The following is a 15101-nucleotide window of genomic DNA, read 5'->3' as shown; positions in this document are numbered from 1 at the left end:
GGTAAAAAACAAGAAGCCGATGTCTTGTCCTTTTGGGCAGAAGGAACCAGAGAAGTTTGCCTTTGACACCGCCAAGGCCGATAGGATATTTGACTTTCTACTTCAGGAAGGTCAAATCAAACTGTCACCTAACCACGTGATCCCGTCGGCAGAAGAGTTGAAGAGGATGAGATATTGCAAGTGGCATAATGCAACTTCACATGACACCAACGAGTGCAAAGTGTTCAGACAGCAGCTGCAATCGGCTATAGAGTCAGGGAGAATCAAGTTTGACAGTTCCAAAGCCCAGAAGCCGATGAAGATAGACCAACATCCTTTCCCGACAAACATGTTGGATGCTAAGGGGAAGGCTAAGGTCTTAACGTCGGAGACAGCTGAGAAGAGTGCATCGGTAGATCCTCAGCATCAAGTTACTACTGCCGATGCAAGAAGTAAGGGCTTGGTCCAGGAAGGAGCTAGCTCAGGAAGACTTCCTCGATCTGGTATTGTTATAACTCATAGAAGGCCTCGAGAGAGATGGCAACAACGGGAAGATCGGTATCGGCGCCAGCAGGAAGATTATCAACGGGAAGAAGAAAGACGCCGACAGGAGTGGAATCGGCACAGGGATCATTGGAATTGCCCATTTTTCATCCATTGTTGGGAGGAAAATATCAAGCTTCCTACTGTCAGAGACTGCCCTGAATGCAACGGTTATGATCGGTACGATAGGAACGATCGGCGTTATCATGATGATGAACGGCGATTTAATGGGCCAATCAGAGGAAGGGCGTCAGTTCATGATCGGCTGGGGGGCAGGCTTAGCGCTCGCGATCGGCTCGGTGACCGTGTCCAGTATTTTCCCAGGAACCAGGAAGAGCTTGAGGAAATGGCTAATGCGCGGGTTCCCGATGAGTTCATGTTTTGCAGAGATGCTAACACACATCGTATGGAGTCAAGGGAGAACCGACGCCCGGCAGCAAGACAGAAGCCACTTCCTCCATGGTGCCCTGGAGGATTAACCAAGACACAGAAAAGGAGATTGCAACGTGAAAGGCAGGAAGAGCTAAATAAAGGAGAGAACTCTGGAAGTCGGCAGCCGTCAGACACTAAGAGGGAAGGTCCATCGGCAGGCGTCAACATGGTCTTCATGTTGCCGATGGAGTTTCTTGCACCAGCCAGTGATGATGAGTTGGAATTTTCTGATCAGATAGCTCAGTTGGCTCTGGATCCGATGACGGCTATCTTTGAGAAACCTGCCGATGATGAGAGGCAGCATCTCAAAGCTTTGTTCCTCAAAGGAAGGGTTGATGGGCAGCCAATGACCAAGATCCTAGTTGATGGTGGAGCTGCTATTAATATTATGCCGTATGCAGTATATCGGAAGCTTGGGAAAGGGGATCAAGATTTGACCAAGACCGATATGATGCTCAAAGACTTTGAAGGAAACGTGTCTCCAGTCAAGGGGGCGATATGTGCAGAGTTGACCATCGGCAGCAAAACCTTGCCGACAACTTTTTTCGTGATCAGCGGAAAAGGTGCCTACAATTTATTATTGGGGAGAGATTGGATTCATGCCAATTGTTGTGTCCCATCTACAATGCATCAGTGCTTGGTTCAGTGGGTAGGTGACAAGATTGAGATCGTCCCAGGGGATTCTTCTTATGTTATCGCATCGGCAGAAGCGGATACTTATGAAAGGACTAGGTGCATTTCAGGAGAAGTTTGGGAAAAAGATTTTCTCAAAGTTGCCGATTATGAGATTCCACCGATCCAAGCAGTCGGTTCTGACGACGGTTTTTAATGGATAGATTCGCCGATGATGGAAAATTAGGCCAGGGATTCACATCGGCCGATGATTTGGTAGAAGTGGATATAGGTAGTGGTGATAAGCCTAGGCCTACTTTTATTAGTGCTAAATTAGATCCTGAATGTAAGCGACGATTGATTAGTTTGTTAAAGGAATATAAAGATTGCTTTGCTTGGGATTACACAGAGATGCCTGGTTTAGACCGATCAATTGTCGAACATCGGTTACCCATCAAGTCCGGATTTCGGCCACATCAGCAACCAGCCCGCCGATGTAATCCTAACATTCTACCTGATATTAAGGCCGAAATCACTAAACTTATTGAAGCTAAGTTTATTCGGCAGTGTCGGTATGCCGAATGGATTTCCAATGTTGTTCCGGTTTACAAGAAGAACGGGAAGCTTCGGGTGTGCATTGATTTCAGGAATCTCAATAAAGCTACGCCGATGGATGGATACCCAATGCCTGTCGCCGATCTACTGGTTGATGCTGCGGCTGGCCATCGGGTCATCAGCTTCATGGATGGTAATGCGGGTTACAATCAAATATTCATGGCAGAGGAGGATATTCCAAAAACCGCATTCAGGTGTCCTGGTCATGTTGGACTATTTGAATGGATAGTTATGACTTTTGGGTTAAAGAATGCCGGTGCTACTTATCAAAGGGCTATGAATTTTATATTTCATGAGTTCATCGGCAAGCTCGTAGAAATTTATATTGATGATGTGGTGGTTAAGTCTGGAGGTTTCTCAAAGCATCTTGCCGATTTACGAAAAGTGTTGGAGTGCACAAGGAAGCATGGATTGAAGATGAATCCCAACAAGTGTGCATTTGGCGTATCGGCAGGACAGTTTCTTGGTTTCATGGTACATCAGAGGGGTATTGAAATTAGTCGAAGATCTATTGATGCCATCAATAAAATAGTGGCCCCTACCAATAAAACCGAGCTCCAATCCTTGATCGGCAAGGTAAATTTTATCAGAAGATTTATATCGAATTTATCTGGGAGGATTCGTGCGTTCAGTCCTCTTCTTAAATTGAAGGCCGATCAAGAGTTTGTTTGGGGAGAAGAACAGCAGTTGGCTCTGGATGAAATCAAGAAGTATCTAGTAAATCCTCCAGTTTTAGTTCCACCTCAACCAGGGAAGCCCTTCAAATTGTATTTATCTACCGACGGATCGGTTATCGGTTCAGCTTTAGTTCAAGAATTTGAAGGGAAAGAGAGGGTAATTTATTATTTGAGTAGGAGGTTGATTGATGCTGAAACCAGGTATTCGGCCATTGAGAAGCTGTGCTTATGCTTATATTTTTCATGTATCAAGCTGAGACATTACCTGTTTTCGGCCGAATGTGCTGTTGTTTGCAAAGATGACGTGGTCCGATACATGTTATCTATGCCGATTATGAGTGGTAGGATCGGTAAATGGATTTTAGCGCTGTCAGAGTTTGATTTGCGTTACGAATCGGCTAAGGCAGTCAAAGGGCAGATTATGGCCGATTTTGTGACTCAGCATTGCGGTCTAGTGGAAACCTTGGAAATTGCACCATGGACGCTCTTCTTTGATGGATCTACCTGTGACCGGGGAGCAGGAATCGGCATTGTATTAGTTTCTCCTAAGGGGAGGAAGTATGAGTTTTCCTTGCCGATTGTTGCTACATCAACAAATAATCAGGCTGAGTATCAAGCTCTGATCAAAGGATTGGAGTTGTTAAGAGAAGTTCGTGCTGATGCTGTTGAAATATTCGGGGATTCTATGTTGGTTATAAATCAATTGGCCGGAAGCTATGAATGCCGAAGTGAAGTTCTCATAACCTATTTCGAGAGAAGTATGCAACTGTTAAAGGAATTCAAGGACTTCCGATTGGAGCATGTTCCCCGATTGCATAATGAAGACGCTAATCGGTTAGCCCAGCATGCCTCGGGATATCAGCCAATGATTAATGCGACATCGGCAGTCAGTGCCGGTGATTGGAGGAAAGAAATTATTGATTATCTAAAAGATCCATCCAAAAAAGTTGAAAGATGGGTTCGATTTCAAGCAACCAAGTATGTGCTCCTTGAAAATGAATTGTATTATCGAACTGTCGACGGAATTCTTCTCCGATGCTTGGGTGATGATGAAGCCAGAAGTTTGATGGGGGAAATCCATGAAGGAGTGTGTGGAGCGCATCAGTCGGCTTTTAAGATGAAGTGGATGATTCGAAGGAATGGATATTTTTGGCCAACCATACTTGAAGATTGTTTTAAATATTTCAAGGGATGTCAAGGTTGTCAAAAGTTCGGTAATATCCAGAGAGCACCCGCATCGGCTATGAATCCTATAATAAAACCTTGGCCGTTCCGGGGGTGGGCCATTGATCTGATCGGCCAGATTTATCCATCATCTAGCAAAGGGCATAAGTTCATTCTAGTTGCCACTGACTATTTCACTAAGTGGGTCGAAGCTATTCCTTTGAAGAAAGTCACATCGGCCAATATGATTGATTTTGTGAAGGAGCATATTATTTACCGATTTGGGATTCCCCAAACGATTACTACCGATCAGGGCACCATGTTCACGTCGGGGGAGTTCGATGAATTCGCAATCGGTATGGGAATTAAAGTGTTGAATTCTTCTCCTTACTATGCTCAAGCCAACGGGCAGGCCGAAGCGTCTAACAAAGGAATTATCAAGCTTATTAAACGAAAGATTGAAGAAAATCCTAGGCGGTGGCATACATTGTTAAATGAAGCACTGTGGTCTTATCGGATGGCTTGTCATGGATCAACCAAGGTGTCACCCTATCAATTGGTGTATGGACATGATGCAGTGTTGCCTTGGGAGATTAAGGCTGGATCTAGGCGATTATCTTTTCAAGATCAATTGGCTGCCGATGATTATGCCACTTTGATGACCGATGAGTTAGATGATTTAGCAGGGCATCGGTTAAAGGCTTTAATGAGTATAGAAGAAAATAAGAAGAGAGTTGCTAGATGGTATGATAAAAAAGTAAAGGCTAAGGAGTTTGCCGATGGGGATTTGGTATGGAAGTTGATTTTGCCAGTCGGGACTAAAAGTTCGAAGTTTGGGAAGTGGTCTCCTAATTGGGAAGGTCCTTATCGGATAAGACACTCAGCTCCTGGTAATGCCTATATTCTAGAAACTCTCGAAGGAGTTGAATTTCCTAGATCATTAAATGGCAAATATTTAAAGAAGTACTACCCCAGCATATGGGTCGACGCATAAAAGTTTAAGTGCCGATAACACTCCTATCGGCTGGATTTAAATGTTCGGGGGCAGACTTAACGTTTCAAAAGATGCCGATAACAGTCTTATCGGCTAGACTAAAAGCTAAAAGCGGAAAAACAAAGGTGTGTTGCCGATGAAAGCTTCAGATGTTCAGCAGCGCTTGGATTGCTGATATGGCGCGCAGCCGAATCTGATTGGCTGTCTCTATCTCCTTGATATCATCATCGGCAGAACCTTCTATCGGCTTCAGCTTCCTCTTCAGCTGCAGCGCTTTGCGACCATGGACATTTCGTTCTTGTTCAAGGTGCTTGATGGTCTCCGGCAGTTGACTCTCTTCTTGCTGGGCTTGGGACAGAGCGTCCTCTACTTGCTTGAGTTCGGCCAGTAGAGCTTCTCTTTTTGCCGATAGATCAGACACTTTCTGCTTCAGTGCATCACCTGAGGACTTTAAGGTGCCGATGTTCTTATGTTTCTCATCGGCTAAGAGTTTTTCTTTCATCATCTCCTCAGAAAGCTGGATTTGAGCGGCTCTATCGGCAAGGCGTCGAGTGGCTCTTTGGTACTGTAGCTGGCGGCTTTCTAGGTGTGCAGCATGGAAGAGTGTTTCTTCAGCATCGGCAGGAATTTGGCCTCTAAGGGTCTTGAACAGGGCTTTGGCTGGGTCAGAATCGTTGACCAGTTGAGTTGTGTCTTGATGAAGTATGGCCGATAGCTCTTCCAGCTTAGCTCTGGTTTCTGCCGATACAGTTCCAACTGCCCGAGAGGAGCTTGCTTCCTCGCCTTCTTCTTCGAAGATATCAATGGCGAAGGAGAATAAGCTGTTGGGAGAATCTTGTTCCTGAAAATGAAGATGAAATAAGTCAGTTTTATGGTCAAAACTTCGGCAGACGATACTGGTGGAAAATTGGATGACTTACTTGCTTCAAGGCGACTTCTTGCCTTTGACTCAAAGATGCCGATGGAGCTACAGGTTGATCGGCAAATGTTGCCGATGGAACGATATCGCCTGAAAGAAGACAGGAAGGATTATGAGACTAAATGAGAATAAGTTTATCGACAGAAGTATTGTTGAGATATGTTACCCGGAGGAGAAACAACAGTTGCCTGAATCGGGGAAACCGCCGATGATATAACTGGACCTGCCGGGCCAGTTGTTTGTTCACCTACGTCAGCTGATGTACCTTCCGTTTGAGGTTCTTCCTGCTGGGGTTCTTCCATCCGTGGTGCTCCCTGTATTGGTTGGGGAGATGGTGCTTGCTGTGTCTGGACTTCTGGAGAAGAAGGGGAAGATTCCACCGGGATTGGAGACACCGTAGGAGGGGGAGGAGTTGCCACTTTCTGGCGCTTTGTTCCAGCCTTAGCACCTTGGATGCCCTTCCTCTTTGGCTGGCTAGACTGGGGGGCATCGGCACCTTGGCGTTTGGCTTTTGCCGATGCACCAGTTTGCTACAACAACAAAAAGGAGTTTATGAGCACAGATAACCGATACAAAGATAGTCAGCATAAATGAAAAAGGTTTTAACAGATTGCCTTGAAAGCTTGCGCCAGAGTGGAAGCAGTTACCGTTGGTGATGTCTGAGTTTTCCTGGTGGTAACTTTCTTGAGGCGCGCACCCCGATGCACGATGGAAGCCAGAGTGGGAGCATTATGGCCGATTGAGGAGATCGGGCCTGATGGGAATAAGTCGATCGGCTTGCTACTCCTGCTAACCGATGGGGGGGTGTTGTCAATCTGCAAAAGGAATGCAGGGGTAAGTTACCGATGGGAATGGTATTGGAAAAGGAGACATCGGTTTAAAATACTTACAGTGTCATCAGGGACTTCGTATTCGGGGTCGATCATGCCGCGATATGAGAGGGCCGATCTGCAGAATAGATTCTCTTTCCATTCTGCCCACCATAGCTTGTATGCCTGAGTGATAAAGGCAGCTGGAACCCATTCTGACAGATCTACATCTGTATCGGCGTTTGGTGGTAGCTGGGCTACTCGAGTCCACTCGAGGAGGTTGGCGATGGGTTCTCTGGGCTTTATTACATCGGCATAAGGAAGTGCAATCGGCAATTGGCCGAAAGCTAGCTGGCGAGCTAATGCCGATGGATTATAAAATTCATAGGTTTGGGGAGAGGTTTTCGTGCTACCGAAGAAATTCACTGGTATAGCTCTGGGAGTCACAATTGCCATCATCACCTCATTGTCCCTGTCGAGAGCTTCATCAAATGGATTGAAGGTCAGAGGGAGCATGCTGTCTGGGTCGTCATAAGCCAGCCATGGTCGTTCATCTCTGGCCAGACCCTCATACAGAGTCTCGAAGAATCGGCCGATCTGATCCGGATTGTTCCCTGAACCGGGTAAGACTATAATGGCTTCGCCAAAGTTCAAGGGGCCACGCGTTGCCGATTCCTCTTCACCCAACACATGATTCTCGGCTATATCTCTTGGGAAGTGCTGTGAGAACAAGTTGAAATCAAGGCGCTTATGCAGGTGCAGATTGAGCCACATATTAATAAACCACCAGGGGCCTCCCAAGTTGCCGATGGATTGGCCAAGCAGGAGTTTCTGGGCTACCTGATGAAGAAGGTGGTAAACAGCGCCGAGCAAATATCGGCCGAGAGGAAATTGGCCGCCGCTAGCCAGTCTTTCTGCTGCCGATAGATAGACAGAAGTCGGTCCTGCCGATCGACCACAGAATACAAACTTGTCCAGCCACATGTTCAGAAAGGTGGTTTGCTCCTTTATGGTGACAGGCCCTCTCCCGCGGTACTTCTGGATGTACCCTGACCAACCGCCGATAGCGCGAGTCTCCACTTTGGCACTGGGGGCGGTATCAAAAAAGTGGGTGCTATCGGCAGAAGATATATCTAGCCCAGTAAGCATGGCTACATCGGCAAGGGTAGGAGAAGCAGGGCCGTGGCCAAAAACAAAAGCATTGAGAGTGTCTGACCAAAAGTAGGATGCAGCTATCAGCAATGACTCGTTCCTGTGCATATCGGCAATGGATAGCCTAATGCATTGAGCTAGCTTCCTCTCACCCCATTGAACTTCATAAGAATTACTGACCCTCAAGAACCAATCTTTCCACCCTACAGTAGGGCTGGGCCAAGAGCGAAAGGTGTCTTTCCACAGATCTAAAGAAAAGTTTTCAGCTCTAAAGGGAATCCTGTTGGTTTCTGCATTGATAAGGTCGGTTGGATCTGGATCCCCTAGAGGGCCGAGGCACTGAAGATGTGGTTGATCGGTAGGGATGACAATTTTGTTGGACAACTCCTAGTGTTTTGGGGAATAAAAATACAAAGAAAAAGGAAAAGGAAAATATTCGGTAAGATGAATCGCAGATGAACAGGAATGCGAGAAAAAGGTACAGCAGATGAGATGGAAGTCTGACCTCAGGGACGACGAAGCCAATGGCCATCTTGTCGTGGAGAGGACGTTGGAGGGCACCGGAGTTGATGAAGAGGAGTGCTTGTCGGAGATCTTGAGGGTTGTAAATGGCGCCGCCGCTGGAAAAGCAAAGTTGGATAGTAGAATGGTGTAATGGGGGAGGAGTACCCAAGAAGGAACTATTTATAGGACAAGATGGGCAAGGGCAAATCCGACTTATTTCTTTGCCGCATCCGAGAAGCCCGAGGGTACTCAGGAGGATATGGTAACTGTTCGCACGGTAATCCAGGGATTGTGCAGGTGATTTGACAGGAAGCGGTCATTATCTAAAGATATTTTACTGTGCGAGATCTCCTGGTCGGTCCATCGGCGATATTCTATAACGGTCATCTTGCCGATGGGCGGATAGAGAGGAGGTAACCGTTTTTGCGAATATCCTGGTCAGAGCATCGGCAGGTCTTTGTAACGATATTGTTGCCGATGTACGACCAAGAAAGATGCCCGTTTAGGAAGTTGGGGATTTCGAGGAATCTGCGGAGGATTAGGATCAGAGTTGTCCAGATTGAGGTTGTCGGTTACCAGATTAGGAGCATTAATTGCGGAGAAGGCATCATTACTGCAGAGAATTTCGGAGCATTAATAGTTTTATACTCCGAAACTGGGGGGCATGTGTTGACACCATTTTTGGGCACGTGTCCAGGATGGCAGGATAGGGTGGCAGTACGATGCGGGTTGCTGATGAGGATGGTTGCCGATGAGGGAGAGGTTGAATGTGACTAAGTCCACAGGCAGTAATATGGTGCCGATGACTGGATAAAGAGGTCTGCCGATGACTATGGCAAGAGGATTGCCGATGACGCGAAGGAGGAGTCCGGAAGCTGTTGTCATGTGGAGGAGTTTCGGTTTGTCACGAAGGATAGTTTTATTATTTCCTTAGTTATTTGCATCGTTTTGTATACGGATTCCGTGTAATTTGGAATTCGAATTCTAATTGTGTCTGGTCGTAGCTCTTTGAGCAGGGTATAAATATAAACCCTAGGACCTTGTAATCAGAGAATCAAGAAATCAATCAAACACGCGTTTTTACTCATATTCCAGCATCTACTTTTCGACGACTTCGTCATACTTTTTCTTTTTATTACGAGTTCTTAGGAATTCGTCGACTTAAGCTCGGCGTGTTCTCGAGTTCCGCGTGAGTACCTCTTAGCCGTGACATCCGGGCGCATCGCTGTTGTCAGGACTAAAGTATTCGAGTTATCACCTTTGCCGATAGTAAGGTCAAATCGGCTGGCACGCCTTAACTTTTGAATCGGGTATTAGCCCTTTGTGTTTGCAGATCAGTTTTGCATCAACAAGCAGCGACTGGATAGCCGATATAGCACGTAGCCGAATTTGGTTGGCTGCTTCTATCTCCTTGATGTCATCATCGGCAGAACCTTCTATCGGCTTTAGCTTCTTCTTCAGTTGGAGTGCCTTGCGACCATGAACATTTCGCTCGTGCTCAAGAAGCCTGATGGTCTCTGCCAATTGGTTCTCTTTCTGTTGGGCTTGGGATAAGGCGTTCTCCACTTCCTTGAGTTCCGCCAACAGGGATTCTCTTCTTGCCGATAGATCGGATATCTTCTGCTTCAGCGCATCTCCTGAAGATTTCAGGATACCGATGTTCTTGTGCTTCTCATCGGTCAGGAGTTTCTCTTTCCTCATTTCATCGGAGAGTTGAGTTTGAGCGGCTCTATCGGCAAGACGCCGAGAAGCTCTCTGGTACTGCAGCTGGCGACTCTCCAGATGAGCGGCTTGGAACAGGATTTCTTCGACGTCGGCTGGGATTTGGCCTCTGAGAGTTCTGAACAGGGTCTTGGTAGGGTCGGAGTCATCGACCAAATGCGCTGTATCCTGGTGAAGGAGAACTGACAATTCTTCCAGCCTGGCCCTGGTCTCTGCCGATGTAATGCCAACTGTCTGGGAAGAACTTGCTTCTTCGCCTTCTTCTTCAGAGAGATCGATGGCGAAGGAAAACAGGCTATCAGGAGAATCTTGTTCCTGGGAGGGAAAGCAAGGTTAGCTCATATTCGGAGAATCGGCAAATGGTGCTGGCGGTAAACAGTGACTTACTTGCTTCAAGGCGATCTCTTGCCTTGGACTGGGAGGTGCTGACGGAGCTGCGGACTGACCAGCCAAAGATGCCGATGGAACTGCAGGTTGATCGGCTAAGGTTGCCGATGGGACGATATCGATTGAAAGAAGACAAGAAAGGTTATGAGACTAAATGAGAATGAGTTCATCGGCGACGGTATTGTTAAAGTATGTTACCTAGAGGGGGAACAACGGTTGTCTGAATCGGGAGAGCCGCCGGTGATATAATTGGACCCACCGGACCAGTTGCTTGTTCACCCACATCAACTGATGTACTTTCTGTTTGAGGCTCTTCCTGCTGGGATTCTTCCATCTGTGGTGCATCCTGCATTGGTTGGGGAGATGGCACTTGCTGTGTCTGGACTTCTGGAGAAGAAGGAGAAGACTCTACTGGGATTGGAGATACCGGAGGAGGAGGGGGAGCTGCCACTTTTTGGCGTTTCGTTTCGGCCCTGGTGCTCTTGACACCCTTCCTCTTTGGCTGGCTGGACTGGGTGGCATCGGCACCTTGAAGTGTGACCTTTGCCGATGCACTGGTTTGCTGCAATAACGAACAAGGGTTTGTAAGTATAAATAAAGCCGATATAAAGATAGTCAGCGTAAAAGATAAAGATTTGACAAATTGCCTTGAAAGCCCGCGCCAGAGTGGGAGCAGCTACCGTTGGTGATGTCTGGGTTCTCCTGGTAGTAACTTTCCTGAGGCGCGCACCCCGATGCACGATGGAAGCCAGAGTGGGAGCATTGTGGCCGATTGAGGAAATCGGGCCTGATGGAAACAAGTCGATCGGCTTGCCACTCCTGCTAACCAATGGAGGAATATTGTCAACCTGCAAAAGGAATACAAGGGTAAGCTGCCGATAGAAGTAATAGTGAGAAAATGAAACGTTAGTTTGAGTTACTTACAGTGTCATCGGGAACTTCGTATTCGAGGTCAATCATGCCGCGGTATGAAAGTGCCGATCTGCAGAATAGATGCTCTTTCCATTCTGCCCACCATAACTTGTATGCCTGAGTGATAAAAGCAGCCGGAACCCATTCTGACAGATCTACATCTACATCGGCGTTTGGTGGTAGTTGGGCTACTCGAGTCCACTCAAGAAGGTTGTTGATGGTTTCTCTGGGTTTTATTACATCGGCATAAGGAAGTGCAATCGGCAACTGGCCGAAAGCTAACTGGCGAGCTAATGCCGATGGATTGTAAAATCCGTAAGTCTGCGGAGAAGTTTTCGTGCTACCGAAGAAATTCACTGGAATGGCTCTGGGAGTCACAATTGCCATCATCGCCTCATTGTCCCTGTCGAGAGCTTCATCAAATGGATTGAAGGTCAGAGGGAGCATGCTATCTGGGTCATCATAAGCCAGCCATGGTCGTTCATCTCTGGCCAGACCCTCATACAGAGTCTCGAAGAATCGGCCGATCTAATCCGGATTGTTCCCTGAACCGGGTAAGACTATATCGGCTTCGCCAAAGTTCAAGGGGGCACGCGTTGCCGATTCCTCTTCACCCAACACATGATTTTCGGCTATATCTCTTGGGAAGTGCTGTGAGAACAAGTTGAAATCAAGGCGCTTATGCAGGTGCAGATTGAGCCACATATTAATAAACCACCAGGGGCCTCCCAAGTTGCCGATGGATTGGCCAAGCAGGAGTTTCTGGGCTACCTGATGAAGAAGGTGGTAAACAGCGCTGAGCAAATATTGGCCGAGAGGAAATTGGCCACCGTTAGCCAGTCTTTCTGCTGCCGATAGATAGACAGAAGTCGGTCCTGCCGATCGACCATAGAATACAAACTTGTCCAGCCACATGTTCAGAAAGGTGGTTTGCTCCTTTATGGTGACAGGCCCTCTCCCGCGGTACTTCTGGATGTACCCTGACCAACCGCCGATAGCGCGAGTCTCCACTTTGGCACTGGGGGCAGTATCAAAAAAGTGGGTGCTATCGGCAGAAGATATATCTAGCCCAGTGAGCATGGCTACATCGGCAAGGGTAGGAGAAGCAGGGCCGTGGCCAAAAACAAAAGCATTGAGAGTGTCTGACCAAAAGTAGGATGCAGCTATCAGCAGTAACTCGTTCATGTGCATATCGGCAATGGATAGCCTAATGCATTGGGCTAGCCTCCTCTCACCCCACTGGACTTCATAAGAATTGCTGACCCTCAAGAACCAGTCTTTCCACCCTACGGTAGGACTGGGCCAAGAGCGAAAAGTGTCTTTCCATAGATCTACAGAAAAGTTTTCAGCCCTAAAGGGGATTCTATTGGTTTCTGCGTTGATAAGATTGGTTGGATCTGAATCCCCTAGAGGACCGAGACATTGAAGGTGTGGTTGATCGGTGGGGATGACAATTTTATTGGACAACTCCTAGTGATTTTGGGGGAATAAAAATACAAAGAAAAAGGAAAAGGGGAATATTCAGTAAGATGAATCGCGGATGAATAGGAATATACACAGAAGATGAGATGGAAGTCTGACCTCAGGGACGACGAAGCCAATGGCCATCTTGTCGTGAAGAGGACGTTGGAGGGCACCAGAGTTGATGAAGAGGAGTGCTTGTCGGAGATCTTGAAGGTTGTAAATGGCGCCGCCGCTGGAAAAGCAAAGTTGGATAGTAGAATGGTGTGATGGGGGAGGAGTACCCAAGAAGGAACTATTTATAGGACAAGATGGGCAAGGGCAAATCCGACTTATCTCTTTGCCGCATCCGAGAAGCCCGAGGGTACTCAGGTGGATATGGTAACTGTTCGCACGGTAATCCAGGGATTGTGCAGGTGATTTGACGGGAAGCGGTCATTATCTGAAGATATTTTACTGTGCGAGATCTCCTGGTCGGTCCATCGGCGATATTCTATAACGGTCATCTTGCCGATGGGCGGATAGAGGGGAGGTAACCGTTTTTGCGAATATCCTGGTCAGAGCATCGGCAGATCTTTGTAACGGTATTGTTGCCGATGTACGACCAAGAAAGATGCCCGTTTAGGAAGTTGGGGATTTCGAGGAATCCGCGGAGGATTAGGATCAGAGTTGTCCAGATTGAGGTTGTCGGTTACCAGATTAGGAGCATTAATTGCGGAGAAGGCATCATTACTGCAGAGAATTTCGGAGCATTAATAGTTTTATACTCCGAAACTGGGGGGCATGTGTTGACACCATTTTTGGGCACGTGTCTAGGATGGCAGGATAGGGTGGCGGTACGATGCGGGTTGCTGATGAGGATGGTTGCCGATGAGGGAGAGGTTGAATGTGACTAAGTCCACAGGCAGTAATATGGTGCCGATGGCTGGATAAAAAGGTCTGCCGATGACTATGGCAAGGGGATTGCCGATGATGCGAAGGAGGAGTCCGGAAGCTGCCAGTTGTCATGTGGAGGAGTTTCGGTTTGTCACGAAGGATAGTTTTATTATTTCCTTAATTATTTGCATCGTTTTGTATACGGATTCCGTGTAATTTGGAATTCGAATTCTAATCGTGTCTGGTTGTAGCTCTTTGAGCAGGGTATAAATATAAACCCTAGGACCTTGTAATAATCAATCAAGAAATCAATCAAACACACGTTTTTACTCATATTCCAGCATCTACTTTTCGACGACTTCGTCATACTTTTTTCTTTTTATTACGAGTTCTTAGGAATTCGTCGACTTAAGGTCGGCGTGTTCTCGAGTTCCGCGTGAGTACCTCTTAGCCGTGACATCCGGGCGCATCGCTGTTGTCAGGACTGAAGTATTCGAGTTATCACCTTTGCCGATAGCAAGGTCAAATCGGCTGGCACGCCTTAACGTTTGAATCGGGTATTAGCCCTTTGTGTTTGCAGATCAGTTTTGCATCAACACATATGTTTCTAACCTTATATTAAATTTTAACTTCTCAAAATTTATTTATTTTTCTTATATTTTAATGCTCACAAAATTGACTCAATAAATCAAATTTTAACTATTTTAACGAAGGGAATTTTCAGGGTGTTACATTATCAGTCATGCATAGTGTTCGTACTTTTTTGTTTCTCAGTTGTCCTAAGATAGCATATGTTGATATAATTTGTATGGAATTGATAGAATATTTAGCTTATTTCTAATAATGAAAGAGATGGGTCTCTATATATTTAAATATAAAGCTATCTTTTATAATGACAATTCGGGGTAATTTATATACATGCAAATGTAGAGGATTAATTCAGATAATATTTCATAGTGATAATGGTGGGTAATTTAGATGGGATCTGGAAATATTCGCTACACAATAGCATTGGTCGGTAGTTTTTTTAGGAAAGTGAAATTGATCTAATGGCTATTGTTATTGGAGGCTACCGGATTGACGTACCGATGTCTCTATTTTTTTTAAGAATTTTTAGGAATTTTTTTTAGTGTATCTGGTGTGAAACGTGGAGACCTCCAATTATTAGTAAAGTGAAATTGATCTAATGACAAGATCCTGGTTGATACCCGATTAGGCAGACCTGCTGCATGCATAAACAGCGCGCAGGCATGTATCAAGATCACTAGGTGTCTTATTATTGCCCTTTTGTGTACGCCGTATCCAAGTTATTAGTGACTTAGTGATAGCATAGCAGAGCTGCT

General features: G+C 46.3%; 1 protein-coding gene across 1 annotated transcript in view; it reads left to right on the top strand.

Moving 5' to 3' along the window:
- Positions 1-15101, top strand: part of LOC8083398 — a 48234-nt gene that overhangs the window by 29209 nt on the left and 3924 nt on the right. The window lies entirely within an intron of this gene.

The sequence above is a fragment of the Sorghum bicolor genome, chromosome 6, assembly GCF_000003195.3.
Source record: "Sorghum bicolor cultivar BTx623 chromosome 6, Sorghum_bicolor_NCBIv3, whole genome shotgun sequence".
Taxonomy (NCBI): Eukaryota; Viridiplantae; Streptophyta; class Magnoliopsida; order Poales; family Poaceae; genus Sorghum; species Sorghum bicolor.
This window is presented reverse-complemented; position numbering and strand designations above follow the sequence as displayed.